Source organism: Capra hircus, chromosome 15 (assembly GCF_001704415.2).
Source record: "Capra hircus breed San Clemente chromosome 15, ASM170441v1, whole genome shotgun sequence".
NCBI classification, from domain to species: Eukaryota; Metazoa; Chordata; class Mammalia; order Artiodactyla; family Bovidae; genus Capra; species Capra hircus.
Genome location: NC_030822.1, coordinates 49,520,272 through 49,548,130, shown reverse-complemented (window position 1 = coordinate 49,548,130; position 27,859 = coordinate 49,520,272). Strand labels below are relative to the sequence as shown.

Here is a 27,859-nt window from a genome sequence, read left to right as displayed (position 1 = left end):
TTGTTTTGTTTCTTCTTTATTAGAGGATAATTGCTTTACAATATTAATTTCTGACATACAACAACATGAATTAACCATAATTAGTCATAATACACAGGTCTCCTCCCACCTCTCACCCCACCCCACACCTCTAGGTTGTCACAAAACACTGGGTTTGAGCTCCATGTGTCCTACAGCAAATTCCCACTGGCTCTCTATTTTACATGTGGTAATGTATATGTTTCATTGTTACTCTTTCAATTAGCCCTTCCCTCTGAGTTGGTTTCTAACACATTTTTGTTAGCAAACAAACTTCTTTCTTTTAGTTTCAGTTCAGTTCAGTTCAGTTCAGTCGCTCAGTCGTGTCCGACTCTTTGTGATCCCATGAATCTCAGCACGCCAGGCCTCCCTGTCCATCACCAACTCCCAGAGTTCACTCAAACTCATGTCCATCAAGTCAGTGATGCCATCCAGCCACCTCATCCTTTGTCGCCCCCTTCTCCTGCCCCCAATCCCTCCCAGCATCAGGGTCTTTTCAAATGAGTCAACTCTTTGCATGAGGTGGCCAAAGTATTGGAATTTCAGCTTCAGCATCAGTCCTTCCAATGAACACCTAGGACTGATCTCCTTTAGGATGGACTGGTTGGAACACCTTGCAGTCCAAGGGACTCTCAAGAGTCTTCTCCAACATCACAGTTCAAAAGCATCAATTCTTTGGCACTCAGCTTTCTTCACAGTCCAACTCTCACATCCATACATGACCACTGGAAAAACCACAGCCTTGACTAGATGGACCTTTGCTGGCAAAGTAATGTCTCTGCTTTTCAATATGCTATCTAGTTTGGTCATAACTTTCCTTCCAAGGGGTAAGCATCTTTTTAATTTCATGGCTGCAATCACCATCTGCAGTGACTTTGGAGCCCCCCAAAATAAACAGTCTGACACTGTTTCCACTGTTTTCCCATCTATTTGCCACCAAGTGATGGGACCAGATGCCATGATCTTCGTTTTCTGAATGTTGAGCTTTAAGCCAACTTTTTCACTCTCCTCTTTCACTTTCATCAAGAGGCTTTTTAGTTCCTCTTCACTTTCTGCCATAAGGGTGGTATCATCTGCACATCTGAGGTTATTGATATTTCTCCTGGCAATCTTGATTCCAGCTTGTGCTTCTTCCAGCCCAGTGTTTCTCATGATGTACTCTGCATAGAAGTTAAATAAGCAGGGTGACAATATACAGCCTTGATGTACTCCTTTTCCTATTTGGAACCAGTCTGTTGTTCCATGTGCAGTTCTAACTGTTGCTTCCTGACCCGCATACAGGTTTCTCAAGAGGCAGGTCAGGTGGTCTGGTATTCCCATCTCTTGAAGAATTTTCCACAGTTCATTGTGATCCAAAACAGCCAAAGGCTTTGGCATAGTCAATAAAGCAGAAATAGATGTTTTTCTGGAACTCTTGCTTTTTTGATGATCCAGCGGATGTTGGCAATTTGATCTCTGGTTCCTCTGCCTTTTCTAAATCAGCAAATCACAGCTCTGGAGTCAAACTCAGTCCAGACCCTGTTTATTGGGACCTCATCACACCTATCTGTTTGCTCGTGTCTACAGCATCTTTGTCACTACAAAAGAGTTCAGTTGCAACAAGGATCATACAGCCTGCAAAGTCTACAATGTTTCCTCTCTGGACCTTTATAGAAATTAAAAAAAGAAAGTCTGATAGTCCTCCGATCTAGATAATCCAAGGTTAGAACCAGACATCGGAACACCTGCACTGATGCCATATCAGGAATAGGCAATGTTTTCTTACAAGAAAATGAACGATATATTGGACTTAAAAGGAAAATGCTCATGTCTAATAATAGCTACCAACAATAAAAATGAACAAAGAGCAAAACATATTCAGCTCTTGAGTCTTCAGACCACCCCACAGTATAGAATCTGATTAGCCAAAATCTTTAGGGAGACTGACTAAAGGGAAGCTTGTGAAGATGAGAGAGGAAGTTCCCTATCAGCGTAACCAAAATTGCCTTGCTCAATTTCCCTGTCTCCAGTCAACGTAAACTGAATCCTTGTTCATTGAGCATTTTTGTCTGTCCATTTTACGTTATTTTCTCTCTTCCTCTTGTATGGAGGGTCTACATGCCCAGACATGAACTCCACATGGCTAAAGCCATGTGACTTTTGCTTGCCCCGTGTGGGCGCATCCTTAGCATAGACACAATCAGGTGCTTAATGAATATCTGGTGATGATGATCATCCAGAGCTTAATAACAGGGTCTTCTCCAAAGGCTGTGATGGGGCTTCAGGTTAATATCTTTGTATTCTCTCTTGAGCACTCATTTGTGTGTGTGCATCTGGGTGTAGAGAGACTATAAGCTGAGCATTCATTGCAAGAAACAAGCAGAATGCTCCATTTAGAAGTAGGTAGACAGCTTTGTCAGAATATCTGCTGATGGCGAAGGAATGAAAAACCCAGGATTTTATTCCTGTGACTCATTCTATGATTTTGGACATCATTTATCCTAGCCAACCTCTGTTTTCAAGATTTTCATAACCACATTTACCAGCTGCAACATCATAAATGGATCTGCAAGGTTAAGAGATCCTTGGATCAACCAGCAACAATGTGTATCACTTTTACAACAACCCACCAATGTGCCAGGAAACCTACAGGTGCACAGCGCTGCAGTGATCCTACAGTTCTGCCTCGCCAGGAGGGCATTTAAGTTTTAACGTGAATATAAAATTCCTCAGAAATTGTCTTTCGATGCTAATGTGGACAACGACCCTTCAGTCTTAGGTTCTGATGAATGTTACTCATCTCTCATCACCGTTAAGTCAAACACAGACACAAGAAAACCCAACCTCACGCTAACCAGGATTCCCTTTACCAGCTCCTTTGTTTCTGCCTGGCGAGCCATCATTCTTTCAGATTAAAATGCGCCAGTTGTCTTTTACTAGTCCCTCCTCCTCCTTCCCCAAACTCACTTTTAGTTACAAAATTTTATTTCTCTTCTATGGAACACATATCTCTGATTTGTTCCTTTCTCTTCACTTTTCACTACTGTCTTTGTCTAAGCCCTTCGCCTCCTCACTTCCTGGGTACCTCTGGCATTCCTTGCTAACCTCCTGTTCTCCAGTTTCTTTCCCTTCTGGTCCATCTGGAGTTCCATTAACAGAATATTCTGCCTTAAATCCTGCTTTTCTTTTGTCATTCCCTACCCCCAGATCTTCATTGGCAACTTATCTCATGCTGTTCCATATCTGCAAGACCATGCATGTGTGAAAATTCCATAAGGAGTAAAACATTATAGAATTTCTGTCTTTAGCAAGGATGGCTCTTCCTGGCTTTTAGGACAGGACACCATGTGACTCGCCTTCCATGAAGTAGAACCTGGCCAATGTGCCCTTGGGCTCTGTTTAGGTCAGGCTCATCGCTGTCAAAGAGCATGCCCTGCTCTCTCCCCTGCCAGTTCCGTCCAGAGAGAGACAGGAAGGCTGAAAGACAGTGCAACTGGGAGCTTTTTATATTGTGAAAGGACCAGACATATACGGTGTGCCCGAGAGCTCTGTTCTTGACCTGTCTTGTTTACTTTATTAAGGCCTTGGATAAAAATAGATTCTATTCTTATCAAATCTGTAGATATCAAAAGTGGGGGGGAAATGAAAGCCATGCCAGATGACAAGATTAACATTCAAAGAGAACTCCAACAAGAAGTCAAAACGAAGAGCACACAATATGACAGAAATAAATAAGTTTTGAATGCCAGGCTCAAAACCCCAACTGCACTTTGTAGGGGAGACTTCATATAATAATGATTCTAAAATGTTTATAAGGGAGGAGATCAGAGCGAGGGTGAGGGGAAGAGGAAGAGAGCAAGGGGGCAGGGATTATTTATAAGGAAAATACAAGCCAAACTAACAGTTTTGCCTCCAAAATAAAGCACACTTGGGCTAGATTAATTGAATTATGTTGTCTAGAGACTAGTTACATGGTGTTGAGCATTGCTTATAAAGCCTGAGAATATCTTCAACTCCGGTTGCCATATCAATTGACAAACAAATACATGAAGACTTGTGAAAGATCTGTATATAAATTTACTCACATTTAACTGGAAATAAGGACATTAAGGAAGGATGCAATGCCTACTTCTAAGGACTATCCTCCTAAGAGAGAGTAGAAATATTCTCTCATGTCAAAAGAGGAAAGAGCTAGACCCCCTGGTGAAAGTTTGGAGGAGGTAAATTTTAGCTTTAAAAAGCAGTAAAAGATACAAATGAGTGGAATAAGTTCTTTTGAGAAAGTAACTTGTTGGGCCTAGAAATGTTCAAGTACAGATTGAATGACATCATCACAGGAACTTCTTGGCATTCTTAAGAGTGCATTGATTTGGGCTGGATAACCTGAAGGTTATGCTCTTTTCATCTCTAAGGTGTGGTATTGCTCTGCCATACCTGTAAAACCCTCTCCTCTTCCATCCCTATACCACAGTAATCACATTTGCCTTCCACTTATAGACACATGCGTCCTTCTCATTAGACTGAGAGCTCTTTAAAGGTAAGGATTCTGTTTTCTATCTGTGCATTCCCAGATCCTAGCACAGTTCCCAAGGAGCTAAATACATGATATACTTCACTGAATTACCAAGTTCTACCTAGAAAAACCCTACTCACTCTTCAGAGTGCATTAGGAGTTTCCGCTTCCCACAAGAAGTCTTCCTTAATCAATCCTATAGTTTTTATACTTTATGTTGCACAATTTGCCACAGTGTAGTTCTCTATATCTTTCCTTGTATTAATATAACATTGTTTAGTGTGTGCTATTTCTATCTTCCCAACGAGACTGTCAGCTAACACCGTTAAAAATTATGCCAACTACTTATCACTGCTCAGAATGGAATTGATTAGTAATATTGTGCTCGCTGGTTGAAAAGCAATCTTCTAGAAAATTTTAAAATAGAAAAAAAAATCCTCCATTTATTAATTACAAAGATAAAAAGAGTAACTTTCTAGTGGAGAAACTCGGAAGACACTACCTTAACCAAGTGATCAAAATTAACATCACCAGTAAGATAACATATTGACATCATTGACCCCAATATGATGTCATCATCTCTTTGGTAGCATCCTTGCCAAAAATGGATAATCTCAATCTAATTATGAGAAAACATCACAAAATTCAAACTACAAAATATCTGAACAGCAGAACTCTTTAACAATGTTGAGGCTACAGAAGACAAAGAAAGACTGAAGAACTATCCTGGTGTGAAAGAGACCGAGGAACAAGACCAAATGCAATGTGGAATCCCAGAATGCTGCCTGGACCAGAAAACGGGCATTAAAGGAAAAACAGAAATTCTAATAAGGTGTAATAAGCTAGTATTAATAGCATTATAACAATATTAAATTCTTAGTTATGATAATTTAACTATGGTTATAGAAATGTTACCATTAGGGGAATCCAGATAAACATTATACTATTTTGCAACTTGTCCATAGGTCTAAAATTCCTTCAAAATACAATTTAAATAGATCATATTTTGGTTTCATCAACCAGTTAGTAAGAGAATAGTGTTTATGCAAAGCTCATACACTTTTCAGAGGGAATGGTCATGAGTCAAAAGGAACTTGAGTGGGGACCCAAACAACTAAGACAGATACCTTTAATGGAAACAAGGCATAGTTGACTTCCATTATGTTTAACAGTTACTTTCTACAGAGATGCTGAGAATATCGAATTAGGGAATACTGAAGAATTCCTCCTGGGGGAAATACAGGGGTCGGTTCCTACAAGCCTCTGATCAGTCCATAATCTTGTTTTATGTATGTTTCTGTTTGAAGACATCTTGTTTAATACGTATCGGTGATTCACTAACATTGATTTCATGGCCAACAGCACCATAGCTTGTGTGAATGAAGTGTATCTACACCCATATCTTCTCCATAGGGCGCATCATGGTTTTCTGTGCTTAGGAACACTTGGCGGCACTTCAGCGTTACTCCTGGAGGCCATTTTAAACAGCAAAATCATCAACAAAATGTGCAAAGATGCAAACAAAAAATGGTAAAAAAAAAAAAAACTTCACTGAAGTAAAAATAAATGATAAATAAATAAATAAATCCCCCAAAGGACACAGTACAAGAGCTTCAACAAGAAGGCAGAGTCATACTGTTCAACCCCAGCTGGGAGGTGGTGTACACCAGCAACACAAATTTTTCGCTGCCCTGTGCATGTCTGCAATTGACCACAAAAGCACCACCAATGTTAATTCGAGTTTACAAGTAAATAAGTTTTAGTCAGTGGGTGAATTTGCAAATATGGGATTCATAAATAATGAGGACTGACTGTACCTTTAAACACGTCCAATGATTGTGAAGTTACAGTCTTGCCTTTAGTGAATAAGTACAATATCTACATTTCAAAAGGTGGACTGAATTCTCAGAAAAGTAGAAAGTAACTGAAAATTCTTCACTCATTAGAAGTCAGCAGAGAGAGTGGGGCTTCTTCACTAAGACTTGCCCATTTACAGTATCACACTTTTCTTAGAGATGGAAATATGAACATGAATGGACATTTGTCTCTGAACTTTCATCCAGTTTGGGGGCACTTTAATTCTATAATTAGTTCTATCTCAGTTTACGGTCTTTTTTCCCCCCACCCTGGCTACACTGAGGGTCTGCTCAGTGCCTTGGCCTCACCAAGTCCAATGAAACTGATTTCCTTTTCATTTTAGTCATCAGTACACCTGGCCACAACTTGAAGGTCATCAAAATCTGAAACAGTCTCAACCTCAGGAAAGCCTCTCTTAATTTTCACACATCTACTCCTCACTTCTAGTAAATCTATTTAGTTTCAATTTGTGACATAGAAACTCCAAAATTTCATTATATCCCCCAAGACAATCAGTCCTATCTGAAGTGAAGTGAAGTGAAGTGAAGTGAAAGTCACTCAGTTGTGTCTGATTCTTTGCGACCCCATGGACTGTATAGTAGAGTCCATGGAATTCTCCAGGCCAGAATACTGGAGTGGGTAGCCTTTCCCTTCTCCAGAGGATCTTCCCAACCCAGGGATTGAACCCAGGTCTCAAACCCAGGTCTCCTGCATTACAGGCAGATTCTTTACCTCTGAGCCACCAGGGAAGCCCAAGAATCCTGGAGTGGGTAGCCTATCCCTTCTCCAGCGGCTCTTCCTGACCAAGGGATTGAACTGGGGTCTCCTGCATTACAGCCGGATTCTTTACCAACTAAGCTATGAGGGAAACCCTATCTAGCTGTACTTAATTCATTAACACTTGTGAAGTCATTTCAGTGATGCTTTCACTAGCCCCAAGGACATATTATCTTTCAACTTTTTATATCTTTTAATTTTCCAAATTATGATCTTGAGTAATCACCATTTTTTCCTTCTAATTCCATTCCTGGTCTGCCAAGAGTTTCTGCAAACATTCACAAGATACTGTTAAAATCCAAAATAAATTAATTTACTCAATCAACCTTCAACAAATCTTTACCATCCTTATTCATCTAGTATTGAAATCCAATTGCACAGACAGGATCTGTCAAATAGTTCCTCCATTCTATACATATTGCTAATACTCTAATTCAGACTGATACACAGATCACCTATCTATGGTAATAAGTCCTTAAATAATAGTCTCCCCCCATCCTGTCCTGTCCACTTTATAAGCTAATTAATCATCTTAAAGTACACAGTACATAGCTACATGGCGAAATTCCAAACACTTTTACATGGCATTAAAGTCCCTTGAAGAACTGATTTCAGATTACTTGTAAAGACTTTTCTTCTATTAAATCCATTTTCTTTTCTTTTTTTTTTTAATTATTTTTTTAAAATCCATTTTCATACTATGTCTAAGCTTGAACGGACTATTTCCATCCTTACATAGGTCCTTCTTCTCTTTAATCAAGCCCCTTATTTATACTTTCCTTTCGTCAGAAATACCTTATCCCCAATCTCTATCCCTCACAATCTTACCCATTCTTTAAGCCCTGGCTCAAAATACATCTCTTCCAGGAAGCCTACTCTGCTTCAATATTTGGAAATATTCTCTTTCTCTGACTCACCAAGCTTTCTGGAATTGTACTTAGTACAATTGTGTTTTTAAGTAATTAGTTTATTCTCTTCACTACATTTCAAGATCTCTGAGGGCAAGAAATGTATCTATCTTGCATTCATCACAACATCTAACACAAATGCTCAGCAAACTACTTTAGATAGATAGAAAGATAAAGATACATGTGTATATATATATATATATAAAGTATATATATATATGCCTAGTATGGGTATGGACATAATATACATAAAGTATATATATGTATATATAATATGATCTGTGTATAACAGAGAAGACTAAAAACAGTGTTAGTAGCTCATATTATTGATAGATTAAAACCTGAAATAGACATAGGGAAAAAGCAAACAACACAGTAGTAAGTTAACAGTCATTTGATAAAGTAAAATTGATTGGAGAAACTGATGAGTGATTAATTATGGTGACATCAGCTCTTTAGGTACAATTGCACTGAAATCCTTCTAGATAGCAAGATTTATTTCATCCCTGGGATTAAAAAGTAAAAAATAACAGAAGACAAAGTATATTCAATGAATTCTTAAATTGAATGGGTATTATTGTAATGGTACATTACTTCATTTGAAGGACTTTTAAAATTTTGATTCAGTGTAAAAAGTAACTTGGTGTTTAGTGTCTATTCTGCTTGCATCATAAATACTAATGAAACAAATTACCATCACCACCACCAGAATGATAAAATATATTTCTTAGTTAAAAAACACTTCAAAAACTCTACGAGAAATGTAACTCAGTAGGAAGCTACCACAGCTGTGGAAGCTTAGTAACATCAAAGACAACCACCCATCATCTTCATGACCGTGAGAGTTCTGTCTGCGCTCAGTGAGCAATGCAGAAAAGGGTACAGTATCAAGGGAGATGACTTCCCCAGTGCTTTGTCCCATTGCAGGGAAATTGCACGAGATTACTGTGAAATAAAAATTAAGTGATGAAACTTAGTCAATTTTGTTCTGCTAAGCATGCAAATACTTCTCTTGGGGCTTATTCTTGCTCTTGTAGATTAATAAACACTTTAATTTCTAGAAACTCCCAACATCCTGAAGAAAACTTTTTAAAAGCCAAGCTTCAGTGGCACCCTATTTTGACTTGGCTAGTGACCCTATTTCAGATTCAATCTTGTACGCTGAAACAATAGCAGAATGAAAGGAAAAAATTCTCTAGACGTTACAGAATACTATAATACAGAAGTTAAGCGTGAGGTATACAAAGGTGGGTTATCTGAGTTTAATATTTCCTAAATCACAGACCTGTCAAAAATTGTTTATTGAAAGAAAATGTGATTCAACTGAACCAACACTTATTAAATAACTATGATGTGTCAGCCTGGGAAGAGCAGGATGATTAAAATGGTGCCCATTCCATCAAAGAAGTCACAAAAACTATCAGTAAAACAGACATGTGTAACATTCACATCATATGATGGGGCAGCTGTTTGAACAAAGTATTACGTGAACACAGAAGAGCGAGCTGCCTGAGGGAGGTGAGAGGGAAACAGAAACAGAAGGTGACCTTCCAGCTTGACTAGGGAAGACACAAACCAGAAAACAAAGGTATCCTCAACCACAAAGAAGCCCTAGACAGGTATCTAAGTTTTAGGGTCATTTCAAAGCATCAGCTATCAAAGTAACTGAGGACAAAGATAAATCATAGGTAGAATATATGATGAGATATGTTGTTGTTTGCAACCCCATGGACTGCAACACACCAGGCCTCCTTGTCCCTGACTGTCTCCCAGAGTTTGCCCAAGTTCATATCCATTGAATTGGTGATGCTGCCCAGTGTCTCCTCCCTGGCCACCTTCTCCTTCTGCCTTCAACCTTTCCCAGCCTCAGGGTCTTTTCCAATGACTCTGTTGCTCTCACCAGGTGGCCAAAGTACTGGAGCTTCAGCTTCGTTTAGAGTTTAGGAAATCTCCAGGCAAGAATGCTGGAATGGGTAACCACTCCCTTCTCCAGGGGATCTTCCTGACCCAGGGATCAAACCTAGGTCGCCTGCCTTGCAGGCAGATTCTTCACCATCTGAGCCACCAGGGCAGCCCTGATGAGAACCTAAACTGAGATAAATTAGTAAAATGAGCTATATCCATGAAGGTGGTATTCTCACTTCAACCGTGAGACTGCAGGATGAGAAATCATGCTTCACCCCACATGGGAAATGACCATGAGAACTGTCTTCTCATGACAGAGGTGACTGGGAGTGACTTACTGGGGCTTTCAGCATATACTATAAGGGAACCTGTGGAAAAATAATCATCTTTTAAGAAAGGCTTTAGTTTATGGATGAGCAACATAATTGTGCAATAAGCAATAGGGTGTCAGAAAACAGTGTGTGACATTTATATGGCCCCACTCCTCAGGGCTGAAATAGAAGGGATTTCCAAATGATACTTCAGGGCTCTGAAAGCAGAAAGCACAATAGAATGGATGTCTTACTGATCAAGCCCCCAGGGAGAATTCCTCATAAACACTATTTTCATCAGAAAGGATCAGCATCCGGACACCACCTCTGAAAATAAAGATCACTCTGAAATTTGTCCAATTGTCTCATGAACACAATCTATGGGTAATATTAGGATTTTATTATCTGCCTGCTCAATTGGTGTATCTTAACCACATTCTTCTACCCTGTGTATTCCAGAGTGATTTGGCAAGAAATCAACTGAGAAACTCTAGGCCTTCTGGAAATAAGATCTCTTGACTGTCCCTATATTTATTTTTAAGGCGGGCCAATGTCAAGAATGGAGAAGATTTGGTTAAAAAATTAAAAAAGCATCAAGAACAAAAATTTTGACTTTTAGTCGCAGATACACTATTCAAAGTATTACCTTATGGAGAAAGCATGAAATATTTGTATAACATAGAAAAAGAAGAGAGACCTCAAAAATGTTTTCTTTGCCAACAAAGTCCTGAGGAAACAATTTTTTTATTAATAATAAGATTCCTCCCAATGCATCATTTGTCTAGATAAATGTAGCCCAAGGCTACAAAAACACATTCTTAATAATGTTGAAATGAACAGTGAATATGCTCTCTTTATAATGCTCATATTTTTCTAGAAATTTTTATTTTCCTATCATTCCCAACATTTCTAATTTCCCATGTGCCCAGAACAGAATGTGAAATTAAAACAATTAAACCAAATCTCCATTGAAGAGCTTTCTGAATAAGCACAGCAAAGGTTTGCTGATTTAACAGGCAAACATGTTTATAATTTGCTGGTGGTATGAAACTCTCTCACTACTGGGAAATTCTGACATCTAAGATCTACATATTGAGATGCTGGAAGAGAACTAGAGAGGATGTCTATGATTTTAATTTACTTATCCTATTTAGAAAAAAAAGTCACTTAAGTCATCCTGGCTCACTTTTCTTACCATTAGTCATACTGCATTTCCTTAAGCCTGTGAGTGTGTTTCTATGTAAATAAACTATGTAGTTCACTTGGGGATAAAAGTCACAGTATTTAGAGATTATAAAGACCTATTAGATCATCCGGTCTGGCCCACAAGAGATAGTCCCTAGATAGGGAACGTAATTGTTGATCTTTGCCAAGAGGCCAAGAAGAAACAGTTGGCAAAAATATTTTCCGTGCTTTTTTGGTTTTAACTTATCTAACAGTGCTTTGGTCACTTCCCAAGTGGACTAATAAAATTATCATTAAACAGTTTCACTTATCAAGGAGACACAAAGTTTAACTTAATCTAAGTTCACAGTGTTTCAACCCCCTCCATTTGTTGAAGAAATGATCTTGTTTTCAAAATATGAACAGTGAGGAGTCTGCTCTTTGAACTAACCAGGCAGTTTCCCTTCTTTGGAAGTCCAAAGGCAAATTCTTCCTAACTGTTTTTCCTATTTTCACAAATTTTGGAGCAATTAGATGTTAAAACATTGGTTTGAGCAAAGTAGGAAGTGAATACAGTAGAATACAATATGATAACAGCTTATTACTTTCAGAATCAAAGCGCTTTCTATTTCTATATTTGCTACGCTTCACAGAATTGGGAATAATTTTGAAACAAAGTATGGAGAGGTCTGGCATTATGGTGAAAGTCAAAGAGTAAACTGGCAATGTGAACTACAAAGAAACAGTGAAGATACCCGTTCTGGTAACTGTTCTTTTTATTCCGCAGTTCTTAAGTCCTATTTTAACTGCACCAGGCATGTTCCTTCTACCTACATTATTTTCAGAAAACTATCACTACAAACGAAGAAGTAAAAGTCATATAAACAAATACACAAAAAATAACACAAATAGGAAAACATAACAAATAGTAGGGAATGAGAATGTAAAAGAAAAATTAGATCTAAACAGTTTAAACATAATTGTTTCTCATCTACTAAACACAAATCAACCTAACCCATGGAGTAAATCTTCTGTTTTTATTGAGTTAGTATTTCATGTAGGTACAGTATTTGTATCACATGAGAGTATACTAAAAATGTTAAAAAAAAAAAAAATGTGGTCCTTGACTTTCTAAAGTATACATCCTACATCAAGAGCTTACAATCCATTTTAAGCCAATAACAAATTTAAGGATCCCAGAGGAACTCAGTAAGACTCTCCATGTTCACTAAGCATGCACCATGGGCTAAGCCCTAACACCTAGGTCAACCCCCAGGTGTTGCTGAAAATTATAAAGGGCATTAGACATGGCCCCTGCCCTTCCAGAGCTTACAGTATTATGGAGAAGATACATATCTACTCTACCATCCCTCATGTCCCACGCAGGGTGGGACATAAGGGACGAATTTCTGTTATCTAGCTTGTAAAGACTTAGCTGGAAAATCAGGGTCTGAACAGGAGAATGGTAGACTGATGGGGAAACAAAGGGATGTTAGTCAAAGTATTATTTGCCAAGATCAAGCAGAGTTAAGAGAGATTAAAAAGAAATGGCGAGGTATCTGAGGATTGACAAGAGAGGAAGTCATCAGCCACCTAGGTCTGAGAGAACAAGGCCACGCGGTTGATGTGCACTAAACTGACCTGCATGCTCCCTTGGGTCTCCTGCTGGCGCTTCCCTCTCACCAAACACATGCTGAAGCCAGAAGGCAAGAGATTGTTGAGATAGTCCATGAAGGCCAACCTCCAAGAGCACAGAACAGGATGGAAAAAGGTAGATAGGACATCTGGCAAGGCAGAGACTAGCCAAGAGAACTGGCTAAATTTAGGACCATCCAAGATCACAGGATAATGTATATGCTATATTCATAACTAAGAATTGGGGGTAGATTGGTTAAGAGGAGCATTTCATTTGCAACAGAGAATTTTGGCACTTCTCCATTAGATGAGATCACAGTCAATATTAACACAAGTTTCCAGCTTAAGCTGTGGAACATAAATGGTGAAATCTAATTTAACCAGTATTCTGCCAATGTGAGGTCTGTAATTGGCACTTCTACACACCAACTACTAAATAACTATACAAGATAATGGTGGTCTTGAAGCATACTGAATTCTACATAACTTACAAATCTTCAAGAATATCATATTTAGAACAACCTTAGCCTTAAGCAGAATATAATCTTTATTTTTTAATTTGGTCATTCATGAACCTCATATATGATGACTTTGTTGAAAACTATATTGTGTGTGTGTTAGTCACTCAGTCGTGTCTCTTTGCGATCCCACGTACTGTAGCCTGCCAGACTCCTCTTTCCATGAGATTCTCTGGGCAAGAATACTGGAATGGATTGCCATTCCCTTCTCCAGGGGATCTTCCTGACCCCGGGATTGAGCCTGGATCTCCTGCATTGCAGGCAGATTCTTTACCATCCAAGCCACCAGGGAAGTCCCCAAAACTATATTGGTTAACCAGAAAACTCTGCTTCTTGGTGGTCATGAAAGGTAATAGAAAGTTTACTCTCCCTACCCCAGCCCACCCCACCTCACCCCACAAAGTTTAATTCCCATAAGTTCTCTCTGCACCTTTCTATTCAGTCTTTGGGGATATATATTCTCCTTGAATTATGCTTGACTTAATGTGTTTTGCACACAGATTCCAGTGTATCAGCAGCACTTCATTACTCAATAACAAAAAGCTACAAATAGATTAATGAAGAACCCTTTAGAGGATTCAGAACACACAACATGAGTGTCCCATTTATGCTTGGAAGTTGCTTATTAGCAGCTGAACAACAACAGTTTGCTATAACCCTGCCTGCAGCCTCACAACTGAGCATGATCTGCTCCAATTTGGAATTCAAGTTATGATTTGGATTCTATACATTTTCTTCAAATTTTAAAACAGCATCCAAAGAACACTTGGGGCCTTATTCATTAAACAATGAGCCATTCTGAAAGTTCTTTTCTTGTTTCCCAGACTTGATGAACTTTTATACATGAAATTTGGCTGCCCTGATGCAAAAGAATCAACAATTAGAGTACTAGTATTGAAGGACATCAGCCTGGTTTGAAAACACCTCCCAAAAGTGTCCAGTCCAGTGCAAAAGCTGGATGCAAATACTTACTCTTCCCCTCCCAGTGGAGTCATCTAACTGAACTGAGTGGTAATCAATAATGTATATCCTTCAAGTGCTTCAAAAACTATGTGTGTGTGTTAGTCACTCAGTCATGTCCAATTCCTTGCAACCCCATGGACTGTAGCCCGCCAGGCTACTCTGTCCACGGGATTCTCCAGGCAAGAATACTGGAGTGGGTAGCCATTCCCTTCTCCAGGGGATCTTCCTGACCCAGGACCCAGGGATTGAACCTGGGTCTCCTGAACTGCAGGCAGATTCTTTACCATCTGAGCCACTAGGGAATGCCCTCAAAAATTATACATAACATTAAAATTTTGATAATTATTTGGTACATCTAAACCTGTGCAGATACCCTCCCAAAACAGATCCTTGACCCAGAATTTTTATCTACAGACTGAAAAGTCTTTAGGTCCTAAAGAACAGAACACCCCAGTTTTAGCTTCTGATTCATAAACTATAAAACAAACTTCTTTTTAAAGTTCTATAGGAACAGGAAGTAACCCTGACTAAGATTTTCCCAAGTGAATGGATAATAAGATCACACCGATCTTTATGTGGCCATATAAAACATTCCATCTACTTTCAGGTAATTTTTAACTAAAAATCTCAGCGTAATTATAATGTGGGTTTGGGGGGTTCTTTTGCCTTGGTTCCCTGTCACAAGTATATTGGTCCATAATCTCTATCTGCAAGCACGGAAGCACACAACAGAGAAAGGGAAGAAATATAAGAGTAGGACGAGAAAGGGAGTTATGTGTCACACACCTCTTCCTGACACATTTTAGAAGATACTCCATAAAGGCTTCATCAGATACTCCATAAAGATACTTCATAAAGACTTATCCAAAGGGTCCCCTTTCTCTGAATTTGTACCTTGAAGGATTAAATCTCAGTCCCCCTACCCCCCTGCCATAACTGGAAGCATTTATTAATATTAGAGCAACGGAATGAAAATGAAGGCAACGGAAAACTCCCCCTAGACAAGATTCAAGCTTTATCAAGCATGATGTTACGTGAACCTCTCCCCTCCCCCATCCTTCCTTAATGCACCATATAGAGAGGGCTCTCATGCTGTAAAGATGTCATATATATTTTCTCTTCACTCAAAGCTTCCTGAATAAAGAGAGATCTATTTGTCTCCATGGTGTTTTCACCATTAACAGTATCAGAGCTGCAGGAACACAATGGGAGATGTGTTTTCCGTTAACCTCTTGACTCAGAGATGTCCTGATGCTACACGTTATTGCATTTTGCATTAGCACAGAACAGTGGGAGTTCTGTGACTGATGTAAAAGGGTTGAGAAGGGCCACAGAAGCTCTCGTGTGCTCCATACTGCAGTTGGCGGTGGAGCACGAAGCACATAATTTTTGTTTAGAAAGAGCTCAAACAGGAACCAGGGAAGGAGGTGGTGAATTTCACATGCCCAACATAGCCCCCTCTCGCTTACCACTGAGATAATCTCTCCTGTAAAATGATATTCAGTGCTTTTAACCCTATTCACAGACATTAACTAGGCAGAAATTAATTTACTTTTCTTTATTATCCTAATGATCTACAAACCATGGAAGGAACAAGGGATTTAATATTTACTGTTTTCTTAGGCTGTTTTTTTTCCATTGCCTTAATGTGGCTTTCTGTGTTAGCAGCTTGGTGTGGTAACCACTGCTGCAAATTGTTTCTTACTGTTCTGCTCATGTCCCTTTGACAGTACGGATGTAGAAGTGGAAATTTCCACCTTTATGTTATAAGGCAGGAGAATATGGAGGCTAAGAAGTAAAATTCTAGTCACTGCCATCTACCATTTTTGAATGACAGTCCCAGAATTGGAGAACATTCCTTTGAAAAGTCCCTCAGAATAGACCAGTTCTAGTCCAAGGATTTACGCAACTGGGCACTGATGTTCAGGAGGCTTAAATTACTTGAGTAGGGCAAAACCAGGTTTGGAACCTGCACTCATGCCCCCAGTGGATTCTCTTTACAGGCTCTAATTGAGGATGTGTATACTGAATGAATAATCAGGATCATATGAAGATCTTAGGACTAAACTCAATGTCACAAGGCCCTTGTTTCTAAAATGCAAATGTTTGGGAATGCATGTAAGAATTAAAGATTTTAAAATTTAAAAAAATAAAAAAAAATAAAAAAAAAATAAAATGCAACTTTCATAATGCGGCATCTTAGGGTTCTATATTAGTGAAAGAAACTAAAACATTTGTAAAAGATAAACTGTGCAATTGCAATTAAAGACGAAATCTGTTGTACTTATCTAAAGACGTGAAGCTGTCTCCAAATGTTTTTCCTTCAGCCTAAGTGTCTGACCATCTTGGAACTTAGAAACATTTGATTACGTAAAACTTTGCTACCCAGTTAAGTGTGCTCCACGCACAAATGGCACCAGCCTCACTTGAGAGTCGGTAGGAATGCCACATTTCAGGCCCTGTTCAGACCTCCTAAATCAGAACCTACATTTTAACAAGATCCCTGAGGGGTTCACAGTAATTAAAGTTTGATAAATGCTATTTAAAGGAAGTGTTCAACAGAACTTAGAACAACTATGAGAGAAAGAAACTATTAAAGATCATCAAAGATCAGTCTCTCTCGGAACAGAAATTCAAGTGTTGTGGTGGAGTTAGAATTTGGAGGGCAAGAGATGTAGGGGAAATAGTGGGACCAGAATAGTAATGAGGTAGGGTATTATTCTATTTGCAGTCCAAACTTGCACTAAATAGTTAGAAAATATTGGGTTGGCTCAAAATTTCGTTAAGATGTCAATATCGTATGTAAAAATGCAAAGGAACTCTTTAGCAAACCCAATATATATTGACTGAATTAACAAAAACTTGGTTTACTTAGGCCTCCCTGGGTCTTTCAGAAATGCTCCGTAAAGACATGAGCCAAAACCAACTTGGAGAAGGCTAGTGTTCGTCCTGACAAACTTTGGAACTGCATAATCACCTGTATAAATGACTTTGGACATGTATAATCACCCAGTACCAGAAGGGGTTGACTGTGTTATCACATACTAGTTAAATGCTTCTACTGATAAACCAAGTCAAAAAGAATCTGACATGCACAAATAAACAAATACAGGTGGCATGTCTTCAGGAAAGTTTATAAACTTGCCATTCTAACTGTCAGAGCCTCCTTAAATTGTACCAGCAAAACATTTCTCGTTGATGAAGATGGTCAAGCTGCCAGCGACACGTCTACGCTTTGAAACTTATCAGCATGCTAGAAAATAGCTGCACTAAATCACTAGATTTTGAAGAGTTAAAATAGCATTCACATCACCCATTATAGATATTATAGTTTTTGAGGGTATTAAAAAATGTAGCATGCTGCAACAATTTTTTTCTTCTTAAATCCCAAGATTAATTCTCAGAAGACAAGCTATGATTATGGCATTAATTGCGTACTTGGGGTTTCTGGGACTAAGAACGACTTTCAGATATAAAATTCAGTGAAGAGTTTCTCTGAGGAAACAGAAGCCATACTCACCAAAGATGAAGATAAGGAATGAAATCATTTTGAAGAATACTTTACCCATGTATTACTGATGAGACCAAGTTGCATCTAAAGTAGCCTCCATAATTTATTTTCCATGTAGTTCCCAAACTCTTTGTCCTACCATGAGCTACTGGCTGAAAAAGACAAAGGTATGACCTTCTAGATACCACAGTCGTTCTGAAAGCAAAGACGACATGATTTGAACTCTGGTGGATGTAACCTTATTACAAAGTCAGGAGAAATTCAACCATAATGAAAGTTGGTCTGTTTTCAGAAACAAGACCCCAAACACTACTTTGCCTTTGGAAACTATGGCTGTGTGAAATCACTCAAGTTTATGCCACAGCAAAGGAGAGGACATTATTGTCTTGTATGGGAGGGTAATTCGATTAAAAAAAAATAAAGCTTTATAAATGTATAAACAATATTAAGTAGGTCCTCATATGTCAAGTGGCTACAGATGTTTAATATACAAACTCTTAGCCAACACAGACACAGGTAGTAACTATGTTTCCCATCAAACGCATAATAAATGTGACAAAGTAATGACAGTATCTTCCAGAGCAAGGCCCCAGGCTCTTCTAAAGGATGGATGAATTAGCTAAGAAATGAAGACCATACATAAGCCTGAGGGTCTTGCTCCTATTTTTGCTGTAGACCTACACGGTGGCCTAATAACAGTGGACCTTTTGCTGTGCTTCATCATCAAATTGGGACTCGTTATCCTTGACCTGTTAGTGATGTCACAGTCACTATGATTCACCATGAAAATACTTGAGCATGGAATTAAAATGGTTACACAGTGATCACATCTTTTAAAAAATGTAGCAGCAGGAGGTGGTAGTGAAGAGAGAGCTATAGTTAGATAGCAAAACCATTTTCTTCTACACGTTATACATTTAAATGTCAGGAAATAGTAAAATGAATAGAATAACCTCATTAATCACTTTCTGATCACCTTTCTGCATTTTCTACTGAGAAGTATCTAAGCTTGGAGCAAACAGGTTCAGCCAAAATACTGAGTTATAGTGCTGCTCATATGCTGTGTAGGTTGTATGAAAATGTTAATCGTTCAGTTGTGTCTGACCCTTTGCAACCCCATGGACTGGCTCCTCAGTCCATTCCATGGGATTTTCCAGGCACGAATACTGGAGTGGGTTGCCATTTCCTTCTCCAGAGGATCTTCCCAACCCAGGGATCGAACCTGGGTCTCCCGCATTATAGGCAGACGCTTTACTGTCTAAGCTACCGGGGAAGGTTGTATGAGGTCAGTCTAAATCAGGCAAAATCTCCACTGTTCATTAGTTATCACCATGAAATGACAAAGCCTTGTATGCTGAGATAATCTATCCACACTACTGCCATCTCAGTCTCTTGGTATTTTCCCCAGAGAAGTTGGTTGGAGGATATCACACTCATTAACAAGGATATAAACAGCATTCAGTCAAAGATCGGCTTCACCTAAAATCCAAAGTGTAAATTCACAAACGTGGTTCTTGATCTTGGGAGCTTCCTACGATGGAGGATACATGATTGCTTTCGATTTGGTGAAACTTAAGAAAGTAGAATGTGATTGCAAAAACAGTCTGATCTGTCATGCCTTTCTGAGTTCATGCCCTTTACCATCAAACTTTGTTGCCATGCCTGGTCATTTGACTTCTTTTGGCCAATGAATTATTAGTAAGCATAAAGCAGGCATAAGCTTGCTTTAACAAGTATTTAAGTCATTTGGCCTGTTGTTGCTTTTGCTCCTCTTCCTCCACCATGAGAATGTGCTGCGACCAGCCTGTTGGAGCATGTGACACATGGGATAGATGTGAATTGTCCTGGTCATCCTAGGAACCCATCCTACATCTGACAGCCGGAGTGGGTGAGAACAACCAAGACCAGAGCAACTTCTCATTCTCAGTCATGCATCCACAGACTTATGAGCGAAATATATATTTATTGTTATATGCTACTGAGATTTTGTGTTGTTATTCAGCAATCTTTTGACAATGGATAACTGATGATCTGAATCTCTCAAAGTCTCATGTTTTTGGTAAAACAAAATCCAACCCAAAGAAGCAAACCATGAAAATGTAGCATGGGTATAAGAATTAAATGAAACATGAATTCTAAAATACCAATAAAATAACTACCCAATCTTACCTTTAATAGGCTTTCCTAGGGGGGAAAAAAAAAGGCCTGGAGGAACCATGATCATTCTTGGCATGTTGCTTTGTGCAAGACCCAAGGAAAGCTAGGAGGCTGTACAGTTATCTCCCTTGATGTAATTCTAAACTATACAACCTACTACCTCAACCTGGGAGCATGCAGTCACAATGGCTGGAAAGCTACCATTTCTTAAGCAATGAAATTACAAGTTAGTCTTATAATCGTTCTTTGTGCTGTCACTTATTTGGGCGACTCACAAGAGACCATCAAAGGGCTCAATGGTAAAGAAAATAACACAAGAACCTTGGCACGAGATTACTGTGCAGACAGGAAGGAAGGAAATACTTGAGGTCAATCTTCTTGAAATTATTTGTGCACGAAAATTATAGAAAGATTATGTAATGGCTGTTGTTCTGATCAATCTAACATTCTCTGGTATCTGTTAATAGAACAATGAAAGTAGACCAATATTTAAACGCGCCTCGTTGGAGAGAAAATGGGGAAGACAAACGCGAAACTGGAAAACCAGAATCTCTAAAGGGTCGGTAGACAAAAGGAAATAGTTTAAGCCAAAATATGGTGAGAAGATACAGAAAACAGGACAATGAACAAATTAGAGATAAACAAATCATATAGAAGTTACGGTAAACATTTACTCAATAGAATTTATCAGGTATATCATGTAATTGACATATTTATAAGGTGTCCATTTTCCAAACTAGACTACTTTGGCACTTTTTCACAAAGTTTATCCCTAACAGTTTTCTTCTTTTAACAACATATAAAAATGCTGACTTTATTTTTCCCTTATAAGGAATAAATTTCCCTGGTTGTACTTTTCATTTTAAAACTGGGTCTTTTCTTTACCTTCAGGCCCAGTTCAGTGCTGGAGCTGATAGACTCACCAGGTTGGTGACTTCCCATCTCTTTGTGTTCCCATATTTGGTCATGTTTGTATTTTCCAATGAGGACTACACTATGGCCATCTCGCCTCATTGCTTAGGTGGACTCTGGTTTTGCTTGGTAAAGGCTGTTCCTCAGAGGAGCTGGGCCTAACCTATATAGTTGGAGGAGGATCTGTTTGGGCACGCAGGGATTCAAAGAGTGATAATTTTATGGTGACAATTAAACACTGAAGTTAGCGTTACTCAATTAACTTGGCAAAGGATTGTTTCTCCAATTTTTCCAACCCTATTCCCTCATATTGACATCAAGGAGGTAAAAGCTGCTTTTTGAGGAGGCTGCCTTTCTTGAATCAATGCTACCTGGTTTTGGGGAAAGACTAAGCACTTACTTTTACCAAGCAAACTCCCATTCATCCTTCAAGCCTCAATTTAAAGAGTTCTTTCTCAATCTCATGATTTCATACACACATTTCAAATGTAGGCATACACCATTACATTAACCCTTCTCTGTCTCCTTCACTAGACCTGGAGCTATTTCAAGATGAGGCTGCACTCCTCACCTTTGCAAATCTAGTGCCACCCGCACGCTTACTATCTGCTGCACAGTAGGGACTTCAAAACATGTTCAGGAAAACAAGAATGTATGAATGAATGGATTAAGTGAGAGTATAAAGCAACCTAAAGTTACGCGTTAGGTGATTTCTTATTTTATGTCAGGTTCCCTGTTCTTCCACTTATACTGCAACTGCGATCACAGGAAGGCGGATTTGCTATCGAGATTCCAGAGCAGGGGAAAGTGCAGAATGACTGTACGCAACCTGGCAAACACGCCTTAAGTCCTGGATCTCATATGGAAATTCAAGAAGTAACTCTGAGTCCTCTGCCTCTAGATCCGAACTTATACATATAATTTAACAACCACTGGGACACAAAAAGAAAACAGAATTCCTTTTCTTTCCTTTGAATGCGAATTTCCTTCAGTTTCCTTGCACTGACTGATCATTTGCCTGATTCTATAAACACAACTAGGATATAACTCCTATAAATGGGAAGCAAGGCAGTGGAAGGGCAGGTGAGAGATAGTAAAAGAAGATACAACAAAGAGAGGGTCAGTTTCCGTGTGCTAAAATGCTAGTATATTCATCTAAATGTATAGCTTACAGAGATGTTAAATATTTGGAAACGGAAACATTCATCCTTCTCCATGTACATTCTTCCCCTAGGGGTCAAAGATAAAAAGATGTTGCTCTTAGAATACTAATGGTTTTCAATGCCCTGCTCTTTTGGTTGTGTGAATCTTGTTTATTTACACTGATTTTAGCCCATTATCATGTATTAGTGCAATTATGGCTCATTACATAATTAGTGTAAATATTTGTAGGCATGTAATAACAACATGCAATTATGATATGGAATGATGTCATAAAAGTCTTATTGAAAAGAAAAGGAAAAAATAAAATAAGTAGCATTTATAGGAGAACAGTAGTTACATATCTTTAGGTATAGAGAATCTATTGTACTCCTTAACTTTAAAAAATACACTTTAAAGGTTTTCTGAATACATACAGACAGACTCTCAGACTACTGAACATTGAGGTTTTAAGCACTACCAGCAGCAATCTTCTCAAATGAAGGGAGAATGAATCTTGAACAATGTCTGAGATTATGGAAAAGCAGGGACTCCCCACTAGTAAACATATTCTGTATTGATTTGGTGTTTGGAAGTTGGACAAATGTTATGATTAAAATATGTGATTCATTACAGTATGTGTCAATATGGCTGACAAGCAATTGTGCAAAGGGACTCCTGACCAGATAATCAGTTTTTTGGTGTCAGAGTAATATCTTCAACCTCTAGCAAAGTACTGAACACAAAGTAAGCATTCATAAAGGTTTGTTGAGTGAATACATCTTATAAATTGTCTGGCCATATGGTTACACTGAAATAAAACGTGGCTTTACTCCAACTCATACTTTACTGAGCAACATGATAGGTGTTAATGTGGGTGTGTGTGTATTCAGTCTCTCAGCCATGTCCGACTCTTTGCAACCCCCTGGACTATTGCCTGCCAGGCTCCTCTGACCATGGAATTTTCCAGGCAAGAATACTGGACTGGGTTGCTACTTCCTACTCCATTAGGTGTTAATAAATCTTTGCAAATTTGGAAGAGTCATTCATACTGAATTCTTTGCAAAATTTCAGCACTATTACAGACATAAGAAACTTTTAAAATCTCAATTAGAGAGGCTAGGTGACATTTGATGGAGTTAAACGGTATAGCAGACAAAGAGCCAGAGCATATAGTAAATGCCGAGGAATGACTGGTTAAGGACACTGAAAAGTAAGAAATCATATTAACTTAATATTCAAAGTTAACTCTGTCCTATAAATATCATTGTCTTCCCATGAAGACAAATCCATTTATTAATTTAGAAATGCAAATAAGAAACCCTTTCAAAATTAAATATCAGTTCCCCTACTCTCCCCAAACTCTGGTGCTGTAGGGTGAATTGCTTTATCTAACACAATTCTTGGAATAATAATTTTTCCTGTTTAAAAAAAAAATATCTAAACTGTATCCTGGTGTTATAGCTTCATGAATATATTTTGATAATGAGAATTTGAGAATTTTAATAGAACAAGTTCATTTTATACCCATTTTCTCTATACCCTCATGCAGCAATGACTACTGAATATATATTTTAGACTCTAAAATTTAGAGTCTTTCTGAGGAAAACCTGAAGTTATTTTACTTTCTGCAGTTTCCTGTAAAATATCTAGTCCACTCTGAGCGAGTCCCAAGGGAATAATTAATAGCTACAGAACCATTCATTCATGATCATACACAAGAAGGGAAAAACACTGAATTTCATCATCCTGTAAAATATTTAATATCCTGTTTCTTGTGGCCAGTGTCCAGGGGCTTTGGGCTTTCCACTAGAATATTTTCTAGCCAGGTGAATCAAAGAATCATATCCTAGGCCTTTTAGAAACTTTGAAAAGATGGACTACTTTGCATAATCTTTATTCTTAGGGTAATGGGTTTTTAAAACCCCCTTAAAAGAAATGACCTGATAGTCACCTACTGGTCACCCTGCAGCCTTAACATTGTTCCTATAGAGGGAATTTAGACTGCTCAGCATCCCCTGGATTCATGAATGTACTACCGGTCCCACTGATTGCACATTTAATAGCAGGTTAAAGGGATGAAGTGTAGAGATGTGATTTTGCCTTTATAAAACCTAAGCACTTATTCAGGGAAGGTACAGGTTTAATTTGCTAGCAGCCTATCCATTCTAAGTCAACTGCTTCAAAGGGGCATGTAAAACCAACCAAATAGATTGCTTGCTTATGGGTAGATAAAGGCCTTGGGCAAACAATTATACATGCTACACACCAATGGGGACAGACTTTTTCTTCGGGGTATAATGTTCCGTCATTCTAGAATAAAGCTCTGATTTCTTGCCAAGCTGGAAGCTGAGATCTACAAACTGCCTTCCTCGATGCTTTGCAGAGCAAACACAAAGGAAACACATACAGACAACACCCTCGGGTTGTAGCATTTGCAGAGCTTGGTGCTCTTTAAACGACATCCATCTATATCCGGGCCTTCCTAATTCTGACATACAAAATTTCATTTGATAGAAGAAAGAGCTCTATCTACCGCTGAACTGTGTGGCTCTTAGGAGAAGACAGCATTTAGTGGAAAAAAAGAAAAAAAGTATGCATTTGAATGTCAAACTTTTTGCTGATGCTAACTCAGTAACTAACTACTTCATAGTGACTGTTTTTGTTAAACGAGGCTTCATATATATATACATATATATCTTAAGGGGATTCTTGGTGCTCTGTTTGACCAAAAGGGAATGCAGAAGTTTTAGAGTCATCCAAATCTGATCACCTTTTCACCCTGGGTTCTGTTTACAGACTCTTCAGCGCACATTGTTGGAATGAGACAAATATAGCCAGTTTTGCTTTGATCTGGAGTCAGTTTGGCTTTCCAATCCTGGCACAATGGTGACATTTAAGAGGCAAGGGGATAAAATTATTTTCATTCCAGCCTTTTAAACATGGTGAAGAGTTATAAAACAGCTCTGGACAAATATGAAGCTGGACCTAAATGGGCCATTTCTTTTTTATAAAAAAAAATTCTTTTTCTTACATGGTTGGTCTCGAAGTATAAATAGTTAGGAACATCCATTCCCCTCATTCATTTTATTTTTAAAGATAAAGACTGATTTGATGGTACTTGGAGCACGATGGGAGAAGAACTACTACTGTAAGGTAGAACCCAAAGCAGGGTGAAACAGGTCTTGTACGCAAGTCTCTGTCACTTTCCAAAAAAAGATCATGATAACTTTGAAAGCAATTAGGCAGGCTCATAGAAAACAAAACAAACCCTTATATATGTGTCTACTCACCGCTCAACAGTAAATTGTCTGAGCCACCCCAGTTTCTGCAGCCTCACCTGCAAGCCCAGGTTCTTTGACAGCTTGAGAGGAGTTTGAAGAGAGAAGAGACTGAAGATAACCCTATAGACTGATCACTGAAGAGCCTCATCCATTTTGGGACAAAAGGCCTCCTTCCTCCTCCTCGGCCCCTCTTTCCACGTCTACCCCTCATAGCAGAAACTAAGGGAAAGGGAGGCAGAATCAAGGAAATGGAGGGGCTTGGATGGGAGACAAGCAGAGCCCGCGGTCTGTGAGATCGCCCACAGACACATACCTATAGACACAAGCTTGTGTGCACTATCACCACAAGTTCGGATCTACGGGTTTGTGGCAACAGGCCTTAGTATCTTCTCTCGTGTGGGGGTCTGACACGTCTGAAAATGAAACGTTAACATCGTTAGTCCAACCAAAGACTCTGCCACTCCATCGTGTCATGCCAGAAATGGGAAGGCTTCATCCTGGCTCTTCCAAGGGCCAAAGTCGAGCAGCATCTTCTGTGTTCTCCCCCATACACTTCCCTCTCTTTTCACTTTCCCTCACAGACACAATGGGCTTGGGGGTCAGTCTCATCATTTTACTGTTTCATATTACGGAAGCCTCATTCATTCAGACCTTAACACACAGACTGAACCTAGTGCCATATGGATGGCCAAACAGCAGAATAAAGAAAAGTCTTTCAGTTATGGGGAGAGAAAGAGAGAAACATAGGCGAGCCCAAATGCAAGTTCATTCCTTTAAACACCTGTAATCACATAAGAAAGAGACGGTGAACTTTCCTTTCCTGTGTGCTTTCCAGCAAACAGAAGTGGTAAACTAGCAAGCACCACCAATGGGCTTTTAAGTATTTCCTGAAAATTACGCGAGGAGATGTCCAGTTCTATTAATTTGGAAGATTCCTCTTCAGGAAAAGTTTATATTTCACCTTCACCCCACCCCCATTATTGGTCCAAACATCAACACGGAGCAAGTTTAGGCATACTTCATAAAATCCGAACCAGAAAAGATATTGCACAGTGGCTCCCTGCATAACTGTTCCAGGCTGTGGGAATGAATCTATTTCTAAGGACTTCTTATAAAAGGGTTTTGTCAGCGTAACATTCTTTCCCAAAACCAATGTTCTACAAGTAAGAACGGGGCAGCCAAGACAATGATCTTTCATTAATGGCTCCTTTCGTGAAGTTTATTGAGGATATAGTCTTAAGCAATGAGTATTTCAAGGACAAATGATGGAAGGCAAAATCACCTCTCTTCTGAGAAGTTGGGAAAAACACATGCCTCCATCTCTTTGTAGGACCTAAAAAGAGCTCTTTTCCATCTTTGTCCGCAATGTCTATAGATTTTGGTTCTCAAAGAAAAAAATAGAACTTTGCCTTGATATATGAACATTTATTCCTATCTCAAGAATGTGGGAGGCTCTCCTAATAACAGAAAAGACCGATGAATTTGGGAATTATTCAGAGAAAAGAGGAGGCCCCCTAGGCACACAATTTAAAGGTAAAAGCAGGAAACCAACAGTGGGTCAGACAGGGATGAAGAGGCAACCATTCATAGACACTTCGTTGTCTGCCTGTCTAATCGTGGTGGAGCCGCGGGCATGACTGCGAAGGTTGCCAAGACGGGAGAATTTAGTCCCAGCTCCGTGGCTTGACTTTTAGATCCAAAGAACAACAATCCCAAGTGGAAGGAAACAGGATCCAAACCAGTCACTTCAAAAATGGTTTGGACTTTCTGTTATTTTAAAATGTTCATTTCCTTTATAAAATAAAAGATTTTAAAATAAACGCCAAGCCTCTTATTTTCCTTTGATCTCCCTGACAAGGGCATGGGGCCAGAGGTATTTGAGGATGGGCACTTTGAACACCGCTAAGGATGGCTGGAACGGGTGTGACACTGGAGCGCTTATTAAAATAAAAAGAAATAGGCTTAGGCTCGCAAAGTGATGAGAACTAATTGTTGTTATCATTTGTTAAAAATATAGCATGCAATACTCGTCAGCGATGGATGAAGATCTGTCAAAGTATTGCACTGAGTCATTCAAGAGCTAATCACCTTTGTAAATGTTAGTTATTAGTTTCAATTGGGGGCCTCTGTCTTTTTTTTTTTTTTTTTTTTGGAAGATATAGGACAGAGAAAAGTTATTCATTCTAAAGGGTTTGCAATGTTAACTTTCAAATAATCTAGAGTTTTACCTTTAAAAAGTAAACGAGAAATCAGAAGATGCTTAGGTTGCAGGAAAAAAGAGAAAGTCAAATACCGATCAAGTAGAAG

General features: G+C 38.8%; 1 long non-coding RNA gene and 1 other non-coding gene across 2 annotated transcripts in view; both read right to left on the bottom strand.

Moving 5' to 3' along the window:
* LOC108637679 overlaps positions 1 to 27,859 on the bottom strand; it is a 290,898-nt gene that overhangs the window by 22,159 nt on the left and 240,880 nt on the right. The gene's annotated exons all lie outside the window — the stretch shown is intronic.
* Positions 25,850 to 25,932, bottom strand: MIR100 (microRNA 100). Its single transcript, NR_129549.1, has one exon. It is a non-coding gene; the product is annotated as a microRNA 100 (primary transcript).